The sequence below is a fragment of the Hyla sarda genome, chromosome 6 (genome assembly GCF_029499605.1).
Source record: "Hyla sarda isolate aHylSar1 chromosome 6, aHylSar1.hap1, whole genome shotgun sequence".
Classification (NCBI taxonomy): Eukaryota; Metazoa; Chordata; class Amphibia; order Anura; family Hylidae; genus Hyla; species Hyla sarda.
The window spans coordinates 298161969-298181862 of NC_079194.1; the positions used below are offsets into that span (position 1 = coordinate 298161969).

General features: G+C 46.5%; 1 protein-coding gene across 1 annotated transcript in view; it reads right to left on the reverse strand.

Moving 5' to 3' along the window:
* Positions 1–18482, reverse strand: part of LOC130277525 (uncharacterized) — a 161567-nt gene extending 143085 nt beyond the window's left edge. The window contains exon 1 of the mRNA XM_056528202.1: positions 18464–18482. The gene's annotated coding sequence lies outside the window, so the exon portion shown is untranslated. The remainder of the gene's footprint in view (positions 1–18463) is intronic.
* Positions 18483–19894: the final 1412 nt, after the last annotated feature.

Here is a 19894-nt window from a genome sequence, read left to right on the forward strand (position 1 = left end):
CACCGAAAGTTAATAAAATTGGTATTAACCCTGAAGGCCTCAGAAATATTGAGGTAATAAAAGAACATTGAATGACACTGGTCACTGCAGGCTAGTTTACCTGAGGATTAAGGAGACGGAAAGAAAATGAGAAGATTCCCTATTTACAGAAAAGCCATATAGTCAGGAGCGTAGAGAGGGAAGAATGAGAGAGTCGGTGAGAGAGAACATCTGCCCATAGGCATTAGATTCCTACCATGGACCATGGTGATGGTTACAGAAGTCTAATGCCAGATATGTTAGTCCCCCCCAATATATGCCATAGAAGGAAACCAGGATCACACATACATAGGTGGCCATAGATGATTTCCACCAAATCTATCATTCATTGGTTGGAATCTAACAGTGAAGAATCATAATGGCAAGAAGTCGGCCATGTTTTTTTTTTTTTTTTGCTTTTATTTCTTCCAAGAATGGATAAAATGAAATAGTAAAAAACATGGCCATATATATATATATATATATATATATATATATATATATATATTTTTTTTTATTTTTTTATTTTATTTTTTTTTTCTAGTCCTTGAGTGGACGTTGGGCATTCCCAGAAAGTGCTTAGACAAGGGTCAATTAACCATCAACCTTATTTTTTCTGTTGTGCATAGCCACTTTTAGGGTAGGTACACCTCGCCAGTCCAAGGTCCGACCCCCTTTTGCCTTCATTCTTCATCCATACTTTCTTAAAGATGCTGGAAACATTCCATATGGACATGATGACATCACACAGTTCCTCCATATGGACATGATGACATCACACAGTTCCTCCATATGGGCATGATGACATCACACAGTTTCTCCATATTGACATGATGACATCACACAGTTCCCCCATATGGACATCATGTCATCATACAGTTCCTCCATATGGACATGATGACATCATACAGTTCCTCCATTTGGACATGATGACATCGCACAGTTCCTCCATATGTACATGATGACATCATACAGTTGTCTATGTGAATTGTAGCCTCAGTTTCCTGTAGTTAGATAACAGGAGTGGTCCTCTGTGTGGTCTTCGGCTGCTGTGGCCCATCTGCTTCAAGGTTGGACATGTGCAGTCAGATATGGTATTCTGCAGACCTTGGTTAAAACCAGTAATTATTTAAATTACTGTTACCTTTCTCTCGAACCAGTCTGCCCATTCTTCTCTGAAATTGACGAGACAATTTCGTCCACACAACTGCCGCTCACTGTATATTTGCTATTTTCTGGACCATTCTCTGTAAACCCTGGAGATGGTTGTGTGTGAAAATCCCAATAGATCAGCAGTTTCGGAAATCCTCAAACCGGCCCGTCTGGCACCAACTACCATGTCAGGTTCACAGTCACTTAAATCCAATTTTTTTCCCCCATTCTCATGTCTGATTTAAACTTCACCAAGTTGTCTTGGCCACCTCTATATACCTAAATGCATTGAGATGTTGCCGTATGACTTACAGATCAGCGATTTGTGTTCACAAGAAATTGAACGGGTTTACCTAATAAAGAAGTCAATGAGTGTTATAAAACCTTATACAGAATAGTATTGAACATGTCCACCATTAGAAGACCTGAAGAAAAAAAAACAACAAAAAGCAAAACAAATGACAATAGGAAATTCAGAATTCTCCTTTAACCTCTATAAAAATATGGCATCACCGTCAACAGAACCGAAAAAAAAATAAAAAAAGGGAAATAAATGAAAGTTTTGTGAAACAAACAAGATATATTGTTGGTGCAGTATGAGCCATGATATCACAAAAAGGTAAATCATCGACGACAGGTGCAATGACTGCGGACGATAGAAATTAATTTTAATTGATTTAAATCATCCAGTTAAATGTCCCGAGCAGATTACGGCAAAGTGTGTTTCGAGGAGCGTTTACGTTCTCATACTCCATCCTCCCCCCGCCATCGTAGAATATTTGTTATTTTAATATTCTTTGTTCTCACCAGCAGAAATGACAGATTTGTTTTTCCCATATTTATAGCTTTATAATGACATAATTTACAAATCGGTGACTTTAATATGTTTGTAAACAACATTCTCCATCAGAACCTGCGGATGTGATTATAAATTGTCAAATTAAAGCAGCATGTCTGGAGGAGATGAAAAAGAATTCGGCTTCAAAAATGATCATTTTCCTCGCTGCAAATGGCTGAATAAAAGATTAAATTTTTGAGAAGAGATGAAGGAGCCTTCTCAACGATTCGCCAACTGAGGGCCAAAAATGCTTCTTACTTCTCACACGTTGTCCAGAGATGGTGCCACGTGTCAACATGAACCACTTGAGCTATTTCAAAAGTAAATGTCGGTGTTAAGATTGGCTGCTGGTTAGTCCTTAAAATGTGAATGACTGAGTGTCGACACAAGAAATAAACACCAGACAAAATGTTGGTATATATCTCCTTCTCAGCATACTGGCTAAGGAGCTGTCCCTAGGACTGGACTGGACTATAAAATAATAAAAGTTGAAGTTTATTTTGAGGGACACCGCGTTTCGAGAGCATACTGCTCTCTTAGTCAAGTCCGGAGCTGATGAAGAGAGGAGTGCACTCTAAAAATGTGTTGTTCCCTTTTATTATTATATGGTCCAGTCCATCTTTTTGGTGGTAAGGTAATCCATCCTTTAGCAATAGAAGCACTCGCTGTAGATGTCTTCTCTTTGCTGATTGGCTCCCAGAGATCTTCTCACACATTGGAGCTTCACGAGGGTCGACTCTATTTACTGTCTAAGCGCGGGGCACCTATCTATACTAAGGGGCAACTATCTACCTCCTAGGAGGGGTTATTTATACTTTGAGTAACTATCATTATCCTGGGGGAACCAATCTTCTTTACAGTGGGGACAGCTATCTACTTACTGGGGAAAACCTACCCACTGGGGGCACTTATCTACCTACTGGGGTAGTACATGCCTACTGGGTAAAAATAAATATTTTTTACTTACCTCCCCTCCATTCCCTCGCCGTCAGGGCCCACACTTACCCTACTCATGACCAGAGCTGACGAAGAGAAGTGTGCTCTTAAAATTGTTGTCCCCTTTTACTATTATATGGTCCAGTCCATCTTTTTGGTGCTAACCAATAGGAGCGCCCTCTGTAGATGTCCTCTCTTCGTATATTGGTTCCCTGGGATCTTCTGACACATCGGAGCTTCACCGAGGGTCGACTCTGTTTACTGTCTAAGCTGGGGCCACCTATTTACCTCCTAGGAGGGGTTATTTATACTTTGAGCAACTATCATTATCCTGGGGGTACCAATCTTCTTTACAGTGGGGGCACCTATCTTTACTAAGGGGCAACTATCTACCTCCTAGAAGAGGTTATTTATACTTTGAGCAACTATCATTATCATGGGGGAACCAACCTTCTTTACAGTGGGGGCACCTGGGGGAACCAACCTTCTTTACTGGGGAAAACCTACCCACTGGGGGCACTTATTTACCTACTGGGGAAGTACATGCCTACTGGGTAAAAAGAAACACTTTATACTTACCTCCCCTCCACTCCCTCACTGGCAGGGTCCACACTGGGTGACAGACTGGGTGACATCATGGTGCACCTGAGCCGGGGGGAGCCTGGTTGGGGTAGACACTGGCGCTCTTCATGGTGCCTAACCATTTCCCAGGCTTGGTTTGCTCTACGAGGTTTTAATATCATCACATATGTATTCATAAGATTAAAAAAAAACAGTCCTAAGCATGATGAGGGACCCGAATGACCCATGATAGGCTATAGAGGCCACATTACCGATCCTTACAACACAGATGTTATCAAACACAACAATATTAATTCCGCCAACACTGGAAGTTTTAGGAGTCTTGATGTAGCGCCGCTTGTTTACAATGAAAACACATTAAGTAGCTGTAAACCTGGATTAGCAGCTACAAGCGAGATAATACCCCAGTGTAGGATGGTAATTACTGATTCTATCACCACCGCTAATTTGTCATCTCCATTATCTCCGTAATAAGGTGATAATCAAAAACAACGGAAAAAAAAAATAAAAAAAGTGTCCATGATGGATCAGACGCTTTCTGAAGAAACTGAATAATCTTGAAAGGGTCTGTACTCTTTGTATGGAGACTGCAAAACCATAGCCCGCCAGTAATGTTTACCGTATATCAGTGGGGTTTGCCATAGATGCTTAAAGGGGGACTCCACCCCTAGACATCTTATCCCCTATCTAAAGGATAGGGGATAAGATATCTGATCACCTGATCTCTGTGCAGCTTTTGGTGTTTGTTTAGAATGTTGGGGTCGTGACATCACAGCCACGCCCCTCGCAATGTCACACCACACCCCCTCAATGCAAGTCTATGGAAGGGGGCATGGCAGACGCCATGCCCCCTCCCATAGACTTGCATTGAGGGGGTGTGGTGTGACGTCACGAGGGGCATGGCCATGAGGTCACGCCCCCCCCCTGCCGCCTGCTACCAGTGTTCGGAACAAAAATGTTCCAAATGCTGGGGCAGCAGAGTACCCCTTTAATTGGTGCAGGGCTGACCACCGAAAACCCTCACCAAGGTGGACCCAATACCATAGAGATAAACCATGAAGCTTCCATGGCCCTTAGAGAAAGGTGACTCGGCCCTTGTTGGTCTCATTCTCTTTGATGCTAAATAGCAAATCACTAGATTGGGATGGTATGGATGGACCCAAGTAGGTGGGATGGGCAAGGTTGGAAACAAATTTTGCGTCCTTTCGGTCCTGGGTAGCAAAAGCCAGGCACTGTAATGGCATATCCATTTTGATCTTTGATGTAGGGTTCCCACTAGGCTACCACCATCTTCTTTGACTAAAGACTGGAGGGAGAAGACTTAAGCGGAAATTGATCAAAACCTGTCAAGAGGAAAAGTTGCCGAGTTGCCCATAGCAACCAATCAGATCGCTTCTTTCCTATTTAAATAGGTCTGTGAAAATTGAAAAAAATGATCTGATTGGTTGCTATGGGCAACTCAGCAACGTTTCCTCTGGACAGGTTTGATAAATCTCCCCCTTTATGTTGGCAGCCAATATACTAGCATTGGAGAAAGGCAGAGTTCACACAAAGGACCTGATTTATTCTATCTGTGTGAGAGAAAAATTGGAGAGATTTTTACCCCGAGCAGCCAATCACAGCTCTGGTAAAGTAAAGGCTGAGCAGAGATTGGTCGATGGGGGTAAAATCTCTCCAATTTTTTTTCCATACGGATTAATAAATCAAGGCCATAGTATTTTGGAGATCATTGAGTCAGTTTTTTTAGCCAAAACCAGGAGTGACCCCCACCAGCAGAATAGTGAGTACAGCTCTGGAGTATAATACAGGATATAACTCGGGATCAGTACAGGATAAGTAATGTAATGTTTGTACACAGTGACCCCACCAGCAGAATAGTGAGTACAGCTCTGGAGTATAATACAGGATATAACTCAGGATCAGTACAGGATAAGTAATGTAATGTATGTACACAGTGACCTCACCAGCAGAATAGTGAGTACAGCTCTGGAGTATAATACAGGATATAACTCAGGATCAGTACAGGATAAGTAATGTAATGTATGTACACAGTGATCTCACCAGCAGAATAGTGAGTGCAGCTCTGGAGTATAATACAGGATATAACTCAGGATCAGTACAGGATAAGTAATGTAATGTATGTACACAGTGACCTCACCAGCAGAATAGTGAGTACAGCTCTGGAGTATAATACAGGATATAACTCAGGATAAGTACAGGATAAGTTATGTAATGTATGTACACAGTGACCTCACCAGCAGAATAGTGAGTGCAGCTCTGGAGTATAATACAGGATATAACTCAGGATCAGTACAGGATAAGTAATGTAATGTATGTACACAGTGACCTCACCAGCAGAACAGTGAGTACAGCTCTGGAGTATAATACAGGATATAACTCAGGATCAGTACAGGATAAGTGATGTAATGTATATACATAGTGACCTCACTAGCAGAATAGTGAGTACAGCTCTAGAGTATAATACAGGATATAATTCAGGATCAGTACAGGATAAGTAATGTAATGTATGTACATAGTGATCCCACCAGCAGAATAGTGAGTACAGCTCTGGAGTATAATACAGGATATAACTCAGGATCAGTACAGGATAAGTAATGTAATGTATGTACACAGTGACCTCACCAGCAGAATAGTGAGTACAGCTCTGGGGTATAATACAGGATATAACTCAGGATCAGTACAGGATGAGTAATGTAATGTATGTACACAGTGATCTCACCAGCAGAATAGTGAGTGCAGCTCTGGAGTATAATACAGGATATAACTCAGGATCAGTACAGGATAAGTAATGTAATGTATGTACACAGTGACCTCACCAGCAGAATAGTGAGTACAGCTCTGTAGTATAATACAGGATATAACTCAGGATAAGTACAGGATAAGTTATGTAATGTATGTACACAGTGACCTCACCAGCAGAATAGTGAGTGCAGCTCTGGAGTATAATACAGGATATAACTCAGGATCAGTACAGGATAAGTAATGTAATGTATGTACACAGTGACCTCACCAGCAGAATAGTGAGTACAGCTCTGTAGTATAATACAGGATATAACTCAGGATAAGTACAGGATAAGTTATGTAATGTATGTACACAGTGACCTCACCAGCAGAATAGTGAGTACAGCTCTGGAGTCTGGCCACTAGAGGGAGCATCTTCCTGTGAGTCTGCTGAGTGTGGAGGAAGTCGTTTGCTGGATTGTTTGGTGTGTGTGCGCTCTGAGCTCTGCCGTGTCATCTGTGCCGGACAGCGTTCTTCCTTCCCCAGAGGGAGAGCGTGTGTTCAGGCATGAGCGAGGAGAGGAGAACCCCAACACCTGCCCCCCGAATCAGGTCCGCGGGGGGCAGGGGGAGCCAGCGACCAGGTGTGGAGGGACCAGCGTCAGGAAGTGCATCAGAGGTCTCCGGGTTGAGGCGCTCTGCCAGGAGGTGCAGCGATGCATCTCCAGCCACCCCTGAACCCGTAGAGACAAAGAGCAGCCGCAAGGCTGGCCCTGCAAGTTGTGGGACTACAAGTGCAAGAAGTTCCGGAAGCACAGGTACTGTGACAACAAGGCCTGACAATGTGGACTGTGATACTCCTCCTGGAGCAAAGCTAAATGCCCACGGATGTGTGGAGGAGGATTGGGGGATGCCTAGGGCCCGGGAGTCTGGAGTCCCCCATAACTCTCGTGTGGCAGAACACATCCGTGGATATGAGGAAGCAAGGGGCAGCTTGTATAGGCTCCAGGAGGAGGTACGGGAAGCAAAAGCCCTGATGGAAACTGCGGCGAAACGACAGAAAGCTGAGCTGTCAGCCCGGATTAAACAGCTGAAAAATGAAATAAGGATACTGGAGAAGAAGAGAACTTTTATTTTAGAGAACAGCGGGCCATTTAGGGAAAAACTTTTAAATGAAGACCGCTTTCATACAATGGAGAGAGAGAAGCAGAGACGGCTGAGGGGGCTTCAGCCACGGGTGGAGGAGGAAGGAGACGCTGCGGAGGCCGATAATGTTGAGCCAAATCCACCCGGGGGTCTGCAACATCTCACCCCATACAGTGGGCTCCCTGCAGGGCAAGTGGCGATGTCATCTGGCCGTGGCTCTGGCGGTTCGGGGGATGAGAGCAGCACCAGTCACCAGGGAGGGGCGCTGATGGCCCAGATCCAGCTCCTGGAGTCCCCAGGTCGCCTCCAGGACTTCACGTTTGGGGATGAGTTACCAGAGGAGGCACCTGGGGGAAGGAAAAAGAAGCTAAAGAAGACCAAGCTCCAGGAGCAGGTAACATTTGTATATACCCCCCTCCCTGAGCCCCCCGGACTGGCCGCAGGGTCAGCTCACTGTGTGAACCCCATTTCTCAGCCCAGCCTGAGTTCTACTGTGGACTCAGTGCAGGAGAGTGGGGAGAGTATGGAGTCTAGTGTGGCGGTGAGCTCCATCGCTGTTTGTAGTAACAGTGGTGGAGCAGACAATGTATCGGCTGTGAGGTCGGACAGTGATATTTGCCCAGCGATGGGCATGGATGGCTCTGGCACATTGGGCTGCTCCCTAACGGGAGGGGGGGGCGGCTTTGTGCCAGAGTCAGCTGCGGGAGCTCCGGTGGCTCTGAGCGTTGGCACTGCTGTTCCTTTGGAGCAGCGGTGTCATCGTGAAAGAGCTGCTGGGGCCAAGATGTCTTCGCCTCCCAGAAAGACTGGACTAAAACCTTTATTTTGTATTGGCGCCGCTTATCCAGAACAGCGGCGCCCAGGAGCAGAAAACTCCAGTACTGATGAGGCGGAGGGTACCAGTAAAAACAGGGCTGGGGCCACTAATAAACAGGCTAGGCAGGCTTCCCGGTCCTTGTATAAAGGACCGGTGACCTGTCCTGTGGTGGTGGCTCCAGCTCTGGTACCCAGTGATGCTGATGGTACACTATCTGCACCAGAACGCACCGGTCCAGCCAGTATGAATGAGGAGGTTAATGTTGGAGTGAATTGTAGTATGGGCTGTAGCACGGGTGGAGGTATGGGGGGCACATCAGCTAAAACAGGCAATAATGGTGTGAGTATGGATTATGTGGAGGAGGGTGGTGAAGGGGCACAGATTAGTGGTGGGGATGTAGGGCCTGGTCCAGTTGCACCCCCAGCGGTGGCAGCACCGGTACGCAGCTACGCAAATGTCACCGCTGGGGGGAGGGGGGCACCTTCCTCGTCTTCTGGCTCTGGGGGGGGCAATTTGCAGCAGCGTCTCCTGGGGGCCTTAAGGAGAGGGGAGAGATCAATCAATGTAGAGGGTAGGGAGGTTGATCTATCCTTTTGGATAGAAAGACATGGTCTTTCAGCCTTCCGAGAGGAAAGAGGGGGGGATACTGTGTGGTCCCTCCCAACAGCCGGGCCAGGTGGTCTCCGAAGGAATGTGGTCCGGCTGAGGTGGAGAGGCAGTGATACATGTCCTCCAAGATCTAAAGTTGTTGAGCTTCTGCTGAAGTTGGGCTTTAAGGCAGCTGACATCTACGCCTTAATACATCCTTATGGTACCCCAGAGTTCGATATCAGCTTTGTTCGGCCAGAGGGGCTTGAGCTCTTCTGGTCGAATTATGAGCTGGTAAAGAATGAGCCCGGCTGGCGAGACTTTGCCATTCAGGCGGTGTCTCGCCAAAACAATGTCAAGAAAGTGACCGTTTTAACCCGTAACGAATCACTTTCTTGTATTGACATCATGACGTGGCTAGGTCGGTATGGAGAGGTGGTGGAGGTCCCAAAAAAGAACAGGGATGAATATGGCATCTGGTCAGGGGCCTGGACGTTTATGGTCAAGCTTAAGCTTTCAGGAAACACCGTTACCCATATACCATCTGCGACCTTCCTCGGAAGGGATCGTATCCAGATCTTCTACCAGGGTCAGCCGAAGCTCTGTCACAGATGTGGTGACCCCACACATTTTAGTGCCAATTGCACTGTGCAGAAGTGCACTCTGTGTGGGGAAATAGGCCATCTCGCTGCATCTTGTGCAGAGATTAGGTGTCACCTGTGTGGTGACTTAGGTCACCCATTCAGTCGCTGCCCTCGTTCCTTTGTCAACGCGGTTGTTGCCCCAGTGGGGGTAAGCCATGAGGTGAACTCTGCTGGGGGGATGGCTGGCGGGGATGAAGGGGTGCAGGGGCCAGGGAAGAAAAGTAAGCAGAAGACGCCTGCCCAACTGAGGCGTCTCAAGAAGCGTCAAAGGGATAGGGAGATTCGGGAGTCACAGGAGCATCAGCCAGCTGAGGTGGCTTCTGATCCTGTCCCTGCGACCAGTGTTACTGCTGAGGCCCTGGGGGATAGTGAACTGGATGAGGAGACTGGAAGGATCCACAAAGAGGAGGATACTGTCTCCTCGCTGTCCTCCCATGGTGGGAGCGCAGATGAGGACAGAGGGAGATGGGCAGAAACAAAGCGGGGTACTCGGAGGAATAAGAAAAAGGGAGATTTTAAATCTTCTCCCACCCGCCAGATGCCAAAGGAAGGTACAACTGACCCCCCTCTGATTGGTCTCTCCAACCGGTTCCGAGCCCTCCGCGACATTTCCTCTTCGGAGGAGGAGGCTGGGGGTGAGGTTCCGGATGTTGCGGTGGGGCCCACAGGGGACCCTGAGTCCTCTCTCCCTGGGGAACCTATGTCTTCAGGGGGGGGGACTGGCTCAGAGTCAGGGGACGAGGAAAATGTAAATAAAGGGAAAATGGACACATCCATCTCACTAAAAAGGGGTAAACCATCATCTGATGAGGAGGGTGGTGGGGTGGATGGGAAGGATGGTGGGAAAAAGAAAGCTGTCTAACTCAATCACCCTTGATGGCGGCACCCTCTCCGTTGACTCTGGCATCCATTAATGTTGCCAGCATAAAGTCAGATACGGCTCGATTTGCGGCCTATGATTTTTTTGCCCATATTAATGCTGATATTTTATTTTTGCAAGAGACCAGGCTAACAGATATGTCATCTATCTACAAGGCTAAAAGAGAGTGGAGGAATGGGCCCTCCTACTGGTCTCTTGGGGCCGAGCCGTATAGCGGAGTGGCGGTCCTTTTTACCGCAGCGGTAGAATGCCGACGGGTTATCGAGTTAGAAATGGGGAGGTGCCTGATCTTAGATGTCCTCATGAAGGGACAAGAACTTCGCCTTATTAACATCTACGGCCCACAGTCTAAGTGGGACCGGAAGTGTCTCTTTATGAGGATCAAGCCCTATCTTTTTACAAGTCGGCAGGTGGTCTTTGGAGGGGACTTTAATGCTGTCACGAGGCCCCAAGACAGGGGAGGTGCCAGAGACAAGCTGACTTATGATAGCGTCGCCCTAAATAGCATAGCGAGTGAGGCTCGCCTGGTGGATGTCCACATCCGGCACACCCCAGGCCACGCGGGATTCACCTATCATAGGGGTAGTTGTAGGTCTAGGATAGATAGGTTTTATTTAAAGGAGGAGGCCGTCTCTTCAGCAGTGTCTGTTGTTGAGGTGGAGTTCTCCGATCACTGTTTAATTTTGTTTTCTCTGAATGTTACAGAGACCCCCCGGATGGGCAGAGGCTATTGGAAGCTGAATTCGTCTCTCTTGGAAGAAGCGGAGATAAGACAGTCCTTTGAGGATTTTCTTCAGAGCCAGGTACCATTGCTGGGCCTTTGTAGCAGTAAGTCAGAGTGGTGGGAGATCTTCAAAAAAAGGGTTGCGAGATTCTTCCGCCAGCTCTCAGGCCTCAGAAGCCTAAACAGGTACCGTTTGTACCAGGGCCTGAGGAAGAAACTTGAGCACCTTGTCTCGACTGGAGGTAGTCGTGATGATATCTCCAGAGTGAAATCCTTGCTGATGAGGTGTCAGTACGATAGGCACGCATCTTTGGTTTTTGAGAGGGATTACGGGAAGTACCGCTCGCCCGACCCTTACAGAAACTGCAAGATGTCAGTGAATAGTAAGGTAGTCTCAGGACTGATTGATAGTACGGGATCCTTGAAAAGGTCCAGATCAGGGATCTTGGAGGTCATCAGATCCTTTTACTCGCACCTCTTGGGAAGGAAGGATCTAGATCGGGATAAGGTGTCAGCTTTCTTGGCTGAAACCATCCCTGAACTAGGAGTAGACCCCTCTCTTGACGTTTTGACAGAGATGATCCGGGAAGAGGAAGTCAGGATGGCTATTGATGGGCTTGCCCTCAAGAAGTCACCCGGTCCAGATGGCTTAACATCTGAGTTCTATAAGACCTTTAAGGACACTTTGGTTCCCCTGTTGACCGAGGTATTTAATGAGTGTCTATCCTCGGGCACTCTGCCAAAGTCAATGAGGAGGTCAGCGCTGATCATCCTGTCAAAGGGTAAAGACCCGTTCCACATTGAGAATTGGCGTCCCATAGCGCTTCTCAATGTGGACCGAAAGATTCTGGCAAAAGTGCTGTTTAACCGGCTGGTGGAGTTTGCACCCCGGCTCCTTTCGGGGGCTCAGCATTGCTCTGTTCCGGGCCGCAGTACATTTAGTGCTGTGCTCAGTGTCCGAGAGGCTGTGGAGCAGGGTAGGGCTGGCCACTGGAAGGGGTACTTGCTGTCCTTGGATCAGGCAAAAGCGTTTGATCGGGTTAACCATGAGTACCTCTGGTCTGTTCTTCTGAGATATGGCCTGCCGGGGGGGTTTGTTGATTGGCTTAAGACCTTGTACGCAGGGGCAGAGAGTTTCCCGCTTGTGAATGGTTGGATTGGCTGCTCTTTTGAGGTTGGGTCTGGTGTCCGTCAGGGTTGTCCTTTGAGCCCGTTGCTGTACGTGTTTGCAATTGATCCTTTCCTTAGGAGGATTGATTGTGGACCGTTGGCGGGGGTGAGAATGGACCTGGCGGTGCCGGATTTGGCTCTGAGGGCGGTAGCGTATGCTGATGATGTCACCGTGTTTGTCTCCTCACAAGAGGAAGGCCAATGGGTGATGTCAGAGGTGGACCGCTACTCGGAGGCATCCGGGTCCAAGATCAACCGGGATAAGTGCGAGAGTCTCTGGCTGGGAGGGGGAGATCCTAATTTTGATCTCCCGGACGCCCTTCCAGAGCCCCAGGAATCTGCAAAAGTTCTCGGCATCGAATTTGGCCAAGGGGATTACCCCAAACAAAACTGGGACAGCAGGCTTAAGATCGCCGCTCAGAAGGTGGATCAGTGGAAGGGTTGGTCTTTGACCCTCCGGGAAAGGGTTAACCTGATCAAAACATTCCTGCTCCCTTTACTGATATACCTGGGCAGTGTATGCATGTTGCCAGAACTTCTTTGGACCCGGGTCTACAGTGTGTTCTTCCAAATGTTATGGGGGAACAGACTGAACCTAGTGAAGAGGGAGGTTACTTACCGTACAAGGAGACTAGGGGGGTTGTGTATGGTCAACCCTGTGGTATTCCTAGTGAATACCTTTCTTAAGACCAATATAGCAAACCTCTGGTCAGAGAGGGCTCCTCCGTGGGTATCCTCCTGTAGGGGATGGTTTCGGCCTTTCTTCCAGGAATGGGAGACAGGAGGGCAAGTGAAGGATCTTCGCACACCACACGGGCATCTCCCGGCTTACGCTACCCCGGTTCTGAAGGTTATTCGTCGGTGGGGTCTGGGGATGGGGGAGATTAGGACTCTGTCGAGGAAATTCCTTGACAAGAGGGTCCTGTCTTCTCATTTCCAGAGGCCATTGGCGCTCAAGGACTGCCCAAGTCGGGATCTGGAGGTGGGTTTAGAGCTTTTGAATTCTATCAGGATCCCCTTGAAGTTTTGGGACTTGACTTGGCGCTGCTTCCATGGGAAACTGTGTGTGAGGGACAATCTGAAGTGCAGGAGCTCTGATGACCGGGGATGTCCCCGCGAAGAGTGTGGAGGCATGCTGGAAAGCATGGAGCATTTTCTGCTTCATTGTCCCTTTAACACAGAGGTTTACACCAGGGTGGGCGCTTCCATTGGTTGGCCTCGGCTGGCCAGTCTCTCCTATGCGGAATGGGCCTATGGGGCATTCAGAAACCTTGGAGGCTGGGACCGGTGCACTTTATTCCTAGTCAGCTCAGTGGTTAGGTACTACACGTGGAACGCACGGTGTTTAGTGTCGACGCAGCGTAAAATCCTCCCTGTGGATGTGGTGGTTAGGAACATTCTCGGTGACCTGGTGAAGGTGCGTTCTCTGGAGTACGAGAGGCTGGGTGCTGGCAGGGCCTCTCGTCTATGGAGGGGCTCTGCCTTTAAAGTGCCTTAGCCTGTTGTCTCCCCCTGGTGGTGGGCTGATGCTGGCACATTAGTCTTTTTGTTTTGAGCAGTTGGTTTATGGTAATATAGGGCTTGCAGGCGCTGAACTTGAGCTTTAGGGGTTTGTTGTTTGGCTTATAGTGTTATATGTATTTGTTATTGTATTTATTGTTGTAGTCTATTTGTATACTTATATATTGTTAGTCTGTGTATATTTTATGTAATGTATATATTGTATATATTGTGTGATGCCACCTGGGGATTGGGTTTAGTTTAGGTTGGGTGGTGGGTTAAAAAGGGGGGAGGGGGTTTGTATGGGACTTTTATAAATACAGAAAATCCTGGACTGGTTCATGGACGTCTGGTAACATGTACTGGGGGCATGGGATGCGGGACCAGCTCAGGGCCAAAAAAAAAAAAAAAAAAAAAAAAAAAAAAAAAAAATAGAAAAATAAAAAAAAGTGGTGTTATTTTGTTTGTGTTGGTTTTTATTATTTTGTATATATTATTATTGTTGTTGTTGTTATTCTTTTGGTATATCACTGGTATTGGGTTTTTGGTATTGCAACTGGGCCAGGAAAATCACATTTAGTATTAGTGTATATTAGTGTATATAGTTTATTAGTATGGTATGGGTATTATGGGTATTATAGGAATATGTCTTTTGTAAATATTGTATATATTTGTTTGTGTGCAGGAATGAGTGTGGGGTGGACCGGTGTTGTATTTTATGCTATGGTGTTGGTTTTATGATCGTTTTATTGATATGTTCTGTCGGATATGATATGTTTATGTTTTGTAATTTTTTTATTGTTATGTTTGAAATTTTAATAAAAGATCTACAGGATATAACTCAGGATCAGTACAGGATAAGTAATGTAATGTATGTACACAGTGACCTCACCAGCAGAACAGTGAGTACAGCTCTGGAGTATAATACAGGATATAACTCAGGATCAGTACAGGATAAGTGATGTAATGTATATACATAGTGACCTCACTAGCAGAATAGTGAGTACAGCTCTAGAGTATAATACAGGATATAATTCAGGATCAGTACAGGATAAGTAATGTAATGTATGTACATAGTGATCCCACCAGCAGAATAGTGAGTACAGCTCTGGAGTATTATACAGGATATAACTCAGGATCAGTACAGGATAAGTAATGTAATGCATGTACACAGTGACCTCACCAGCAGAATAGTGAGTACAGCTCTAGAGTATAATACAGGAAATAACTCAGGATCAGTACAGGATAAGTAATGTAATGTATGTACACAGTGACCTCACCAGCAGAATAGTGAGTACAGCTGTGGTGTATAATACAGGATATAACTCAGGATCAGTACAGGATAAGTAATGTAATGTATGTACACAGTGACCTCACCAGCAGAATAGTGAGTGCAGATCTGGGGTATAATACAGGATGTAACTCAAGATAACATTCAGCCCCCCTAAAACCCCTTAGCATTATTATGTGTCATACACTATATCAGCATTATTTGGGAATTGAATCGCAGTATTATATTAATTTTATGTGGCAGAATTATCTGTGCTCTGTAAGGGGGTCATTTTTGAAAACTATGTATCTTTTGGGAACCACATAGTGATATTATGGTGCCTGTGTCTGGAAGTATCATTGTGTCACTAGGCAATAGGGAGACAATATATTAGTACAATACAGGCATTGCATATCAATTTTACTTAATGTGGAATTAAATGGGTTATCCAACATAAGGTGATATTACTTATTACCTGTCAGTCAGTAATGGACATGCTTACCAAGGATCTGTGCTTGTGTTGGTGGTAAATGGTTGTATCCTGTGCCCTCCATCACACTGCTGGCTTGTTTGTGTGAACTGGTTATTTCCTGTTTCTGCACCCTCCCCCATCTACAACCCCCAGGACACCTTGTTTCTAGGTGGGAGGTGACTTATCTCTCTCCCACACATCAGTCACCCCACCCATTGCAACACAGCTACGCTCCCTAATATGCGTGCTGTGCTTGAAACTACAATTCCCTGCAGCCCTGTGGAGAATGATCTTTCTCCCACCCGGCGGTCGCTCCACCCATTGAAGCACAGACACGCTCCCTTTTAACAACTGACCAATGGGAAAGGTCCGAAACAACACTGATTTGGTATTGTAACACTCACGTTTCAGAAGACAGGAACCCCGGTGGATGTGGATGAGCTGGACCTGTGTGGCAGATGACTCGGACCGTACAAGGGAGCGGAGTCTAAGATCGCTACTCCTGGCATGGCTTGACCACACAGGTGGCTGAGGAGATGCGAGGCACAGGAGGGATAAGGCAGCTCGAAGTCTGGATAGCAGAAGGTCAGGGCAGGCGGCACAGTAACGTAGTCAGGACGTAGCAGGAGGTCAGTAGGCAGGCGGCAGAGGAGCAAGGTCAAGTCACAAACAAGGGATCAGAAACACGGCAAGGCAATACAGAGTAACGCTTTCTCTAAGGCACAAGGCAACAAAGATCCGGCAGGGCAGTGAGGAGGGTGGAGCAGCAGGTAAGGGGACCATGCACTCAAGGCCAGGTATGCTGCTAAAAAAGGCCAGCCATCACATACAGACTCTATATTATGAACTACACTAACTTTACTTCCTCTGTAGCATAGTCAAATAACAAAAAAGTCCAGAATACCCCTTTAATGCCTAAACGTTTGGCTATAACGTGCACAGTATCTATTCCATTAGGTAAATCCCCACAGTGTATACTAGTACCAGATACCAGACTGCTTTCGAATGCAGTAAGCATAGCCTAGCGCTCATACACCTCATGTACATTAATTGTCAAGGGCAGAATTGTTCAATGACAAATAGAGGAATAGAAAGAAATTAGAGCCGTATCCCTAATGAGCTTTTACACGCACTTAATGAGCTCATTGGCATACGGGTGACCTAATTTTACAGTGGCTGTCACTAATTTTTACCACCTCTTTAACTCCATCATGAATTAAATTGTTTAAATATTGAGAGGTGAAGAAGTCAGCATTACAGATGGCGACGGCGAGAGGGCGGTGGAGCCCTGCCTTTAATCTGCTGCACACATTGCTTCAGTCACCACACGTTCATTAATTATTGGCGGTTCTGGGATGTACCATTTGTCTTGGTGGAAGAAAAAAAAAAAGAGGTGATTTCAAGCTAAAACGTTAACCCTGACTGAAAGTTAGAAAATCCATTATCATGGTGGGATTGCTGGTATGTTGTGTCCGGGGTGTTTATTTCTTTACAATGGACAGGTTCTCGGTAGGAAACGGAGCACTCACCACTTGTAGTCGTGGAGAGAAAACTTTTTTTTTACTCCATATCGAATGGAGAGTGGATATGTGCATGATATTAGAGGTGTTCCCTGGGCGACGGACTGTTTCACGCAATTAGCGTTTCATTGATGAAATGCTAGTTGCATGAAACGGTCAGTCACCCAGGAAACTCCTCCACTCCCATGTACCTGTCCACTCTCCATGCTCAGTACTCTACATGAATTTCCTGGATATGGAATAACAAAGTTTTATCTGCAAGACTATGAGGGGTGAGTGCTTATATGATTTTTACCGTAAATATGTTACCACTATCTGCTGCACCACTATCAGCAGCAATATATAGATAGAGCTGAAGGGAAGGTGTGTGATCACTATATTACTATATGTATCCTGATCCCATAGAAATAGCAGCAGCAGTATACGGAAAGAACTGGAGGGAAAGTGTATAACTTCTATATATCCTGATCCCATAGAGATAGCAGCAGCAGTATACAGATAGAGCTGGAGGGGAGGTGTATAACTACTTTATATCCTGATTGTATAGCGAAAGTAGCAGTATACAGATAGAACTGAAGGAGAGATGTGTAACTACTATATATCCTGATCCCATAGAGATAACAGCAGTATAGAGATAAAGCTGGAGGGGAGGGGTATAACTACTATATATCCTGATCCCATAGAGATAACAGCAGTATAGAGATAAAGCTGGAGGGGAGGGGTATAACTACTATATATCCTGATCCCATAGAGATAACAGCAGTATAGAGATAAAGCTGGAGGGGAGGGGTATAACTACTATATATCCTGATCCCATAGAGATAGCAGCAGTATACAGATAGAGCTGGAGGGGAGGGGTATAACTACTATATATCCTGATCTCATAGAAATAGTAGCAGCAGTATACAGATAGAGCTGGAGGGGAGGTGTATAACTACTATATAGCCTGATCTCATAGAAATAGCAGCAGCAGTATACAGATGGAGCTGGAGGGGATGTATATATACTACATATACTGAACCCACAGAGAAAGAAGCAGCTGGGGGAAGCACCTGGAAGCTAGTAATAGGGGATTTGGTAAGTGATGATGTCACCCTGTAGTCCACAGGAAGTCAGAAACCAGGTCTGAAATCCTGTTACTCACCTTATACACAGTAGTAGTTTTTTTTTTTTAGTAAGACTGGTGATTACATCACCCAGTTACAGTTCTGAAACGTATTTAGGCAGCTTTGCTTGAGTGCTTCTTCAAAAAGAGATATAGATTGGCTAAGGGGCATAGCTATAGAGGTAGCAGTTGCATCAGGGCCCTGGTGCCTAATGGGGGCCCCAAATCATATTTGCACCATAAGAGACCGGAATTATAACTGGCACAGGGGGCCCTGTCGTAGATTTTGCCTCTGGATAGGAGCGTCTGTATACGATACTGATATAACATTGGACTCGATACTCCACCGTTCTACCTACCACATGTAATTGGCCGTGCAGGGATCCATATGGAAGCATCAGACACCGGTTCGGCACAGAATGAATCACCGTAGGCGGCAAAATAATATGATGTCACCATCAGATCCTATTATAGAGATGAACGGCTGGTCCTGATGACAGGCACATGGAGATCGCCACCATCACAGGCCAGGCTTTCCTTTATGCAGATGATCCGTCTCATTATTAATGCAGAGTAGATTGGCATAGGAATACCCGGCGCATCCTCCCCATAGAGGAGAAAAAGTGGAGCTGCTGCTACTGCGGGCGAAGGACGACTCAAAGCCCAGGCTTGTATAGAGAGGATATAGGAAAAGCCTTTATGCATCGGTCTTGTGAAGTGGCTTCTGTAAGATGCGGTCCCAGATGGCGAAACATTCATCAGACCCACAAGCGGAGTGAGTGAAAAGACGGTAACGGCGGCAATGAGAATCCTGATCACGTTATAGGCCCAAAGACAATTCTGCAGCTGCCAGCAAAAATCTTCACTCAAGAATACTGCAAAAATGGCGTAGAACAGACAACTGGCCTTCGGGTCAAGTTCACACAGGACATTTCAGTAGCATTGTGGCTGATGCTTTTTATTTTTAACTGCTGCAATAACCATGTCTCATGTGGTCATGATATATATCTATCTATATATATATATATATATATATATATATATATATATATATATATATACCGTATTTTTCGCCCTATAGGACGCACCGGCGTATAAGACGCACCCAATTTATAGGTGCAAAATAAAAAAAAATAAAGATTTTGAACCCAATAGTGGTCTTCAACCTGCGGACCTCCAGATGTTGCAAAACTACAACTCCCAGCATGCCCGGACAGCCGTTGGCTGTCCGGGCATGCTGGGAGTTGTAGTTTTGCAACATCTGGAGGTCCGCAGATTGAAGACCACTGCATAGGAGGTAATACTCACGTGTCCCCGCTGCTCCGGACCCTGGATGTCGCTCCATCGCTGTCGCCGTGTCCCCGTCGCTCCGGAACGTCTCTGCTGCCGGCCGGGTGTCCTCGCTCTCCGTCACCGCCATCACGTCGTTACGCACGCCGACGCACGTACGTGATGACGAGGAAGGAGAGCGCCGGCCATACAGGGGATCCCTGAACGGAGAAGACACCGAGGAGGCAGGTAAGGTCCCTCCCGGTGTCCTGTAAGCACTAACCCGGCTATTCAGTCGGGCTGTTCGGCACCGCCGCGGTGAAATCGCGGCGGTCCAGAACAGCCCGACTGAACAGCCGGGTCAGTGTCTCTTTCCCTTCAGACGCGGCGGTCAGCTTTGATCGCAGCGTCTGAAGGGTTAATACAGGGCATCGCGGTGATGTCCTGTATTAGCCGCGGGTCCCAGCCGTTGATGGCCGCAGGGACCGCCGCGATAGGGGTGTATTCACCGTATTAGACGC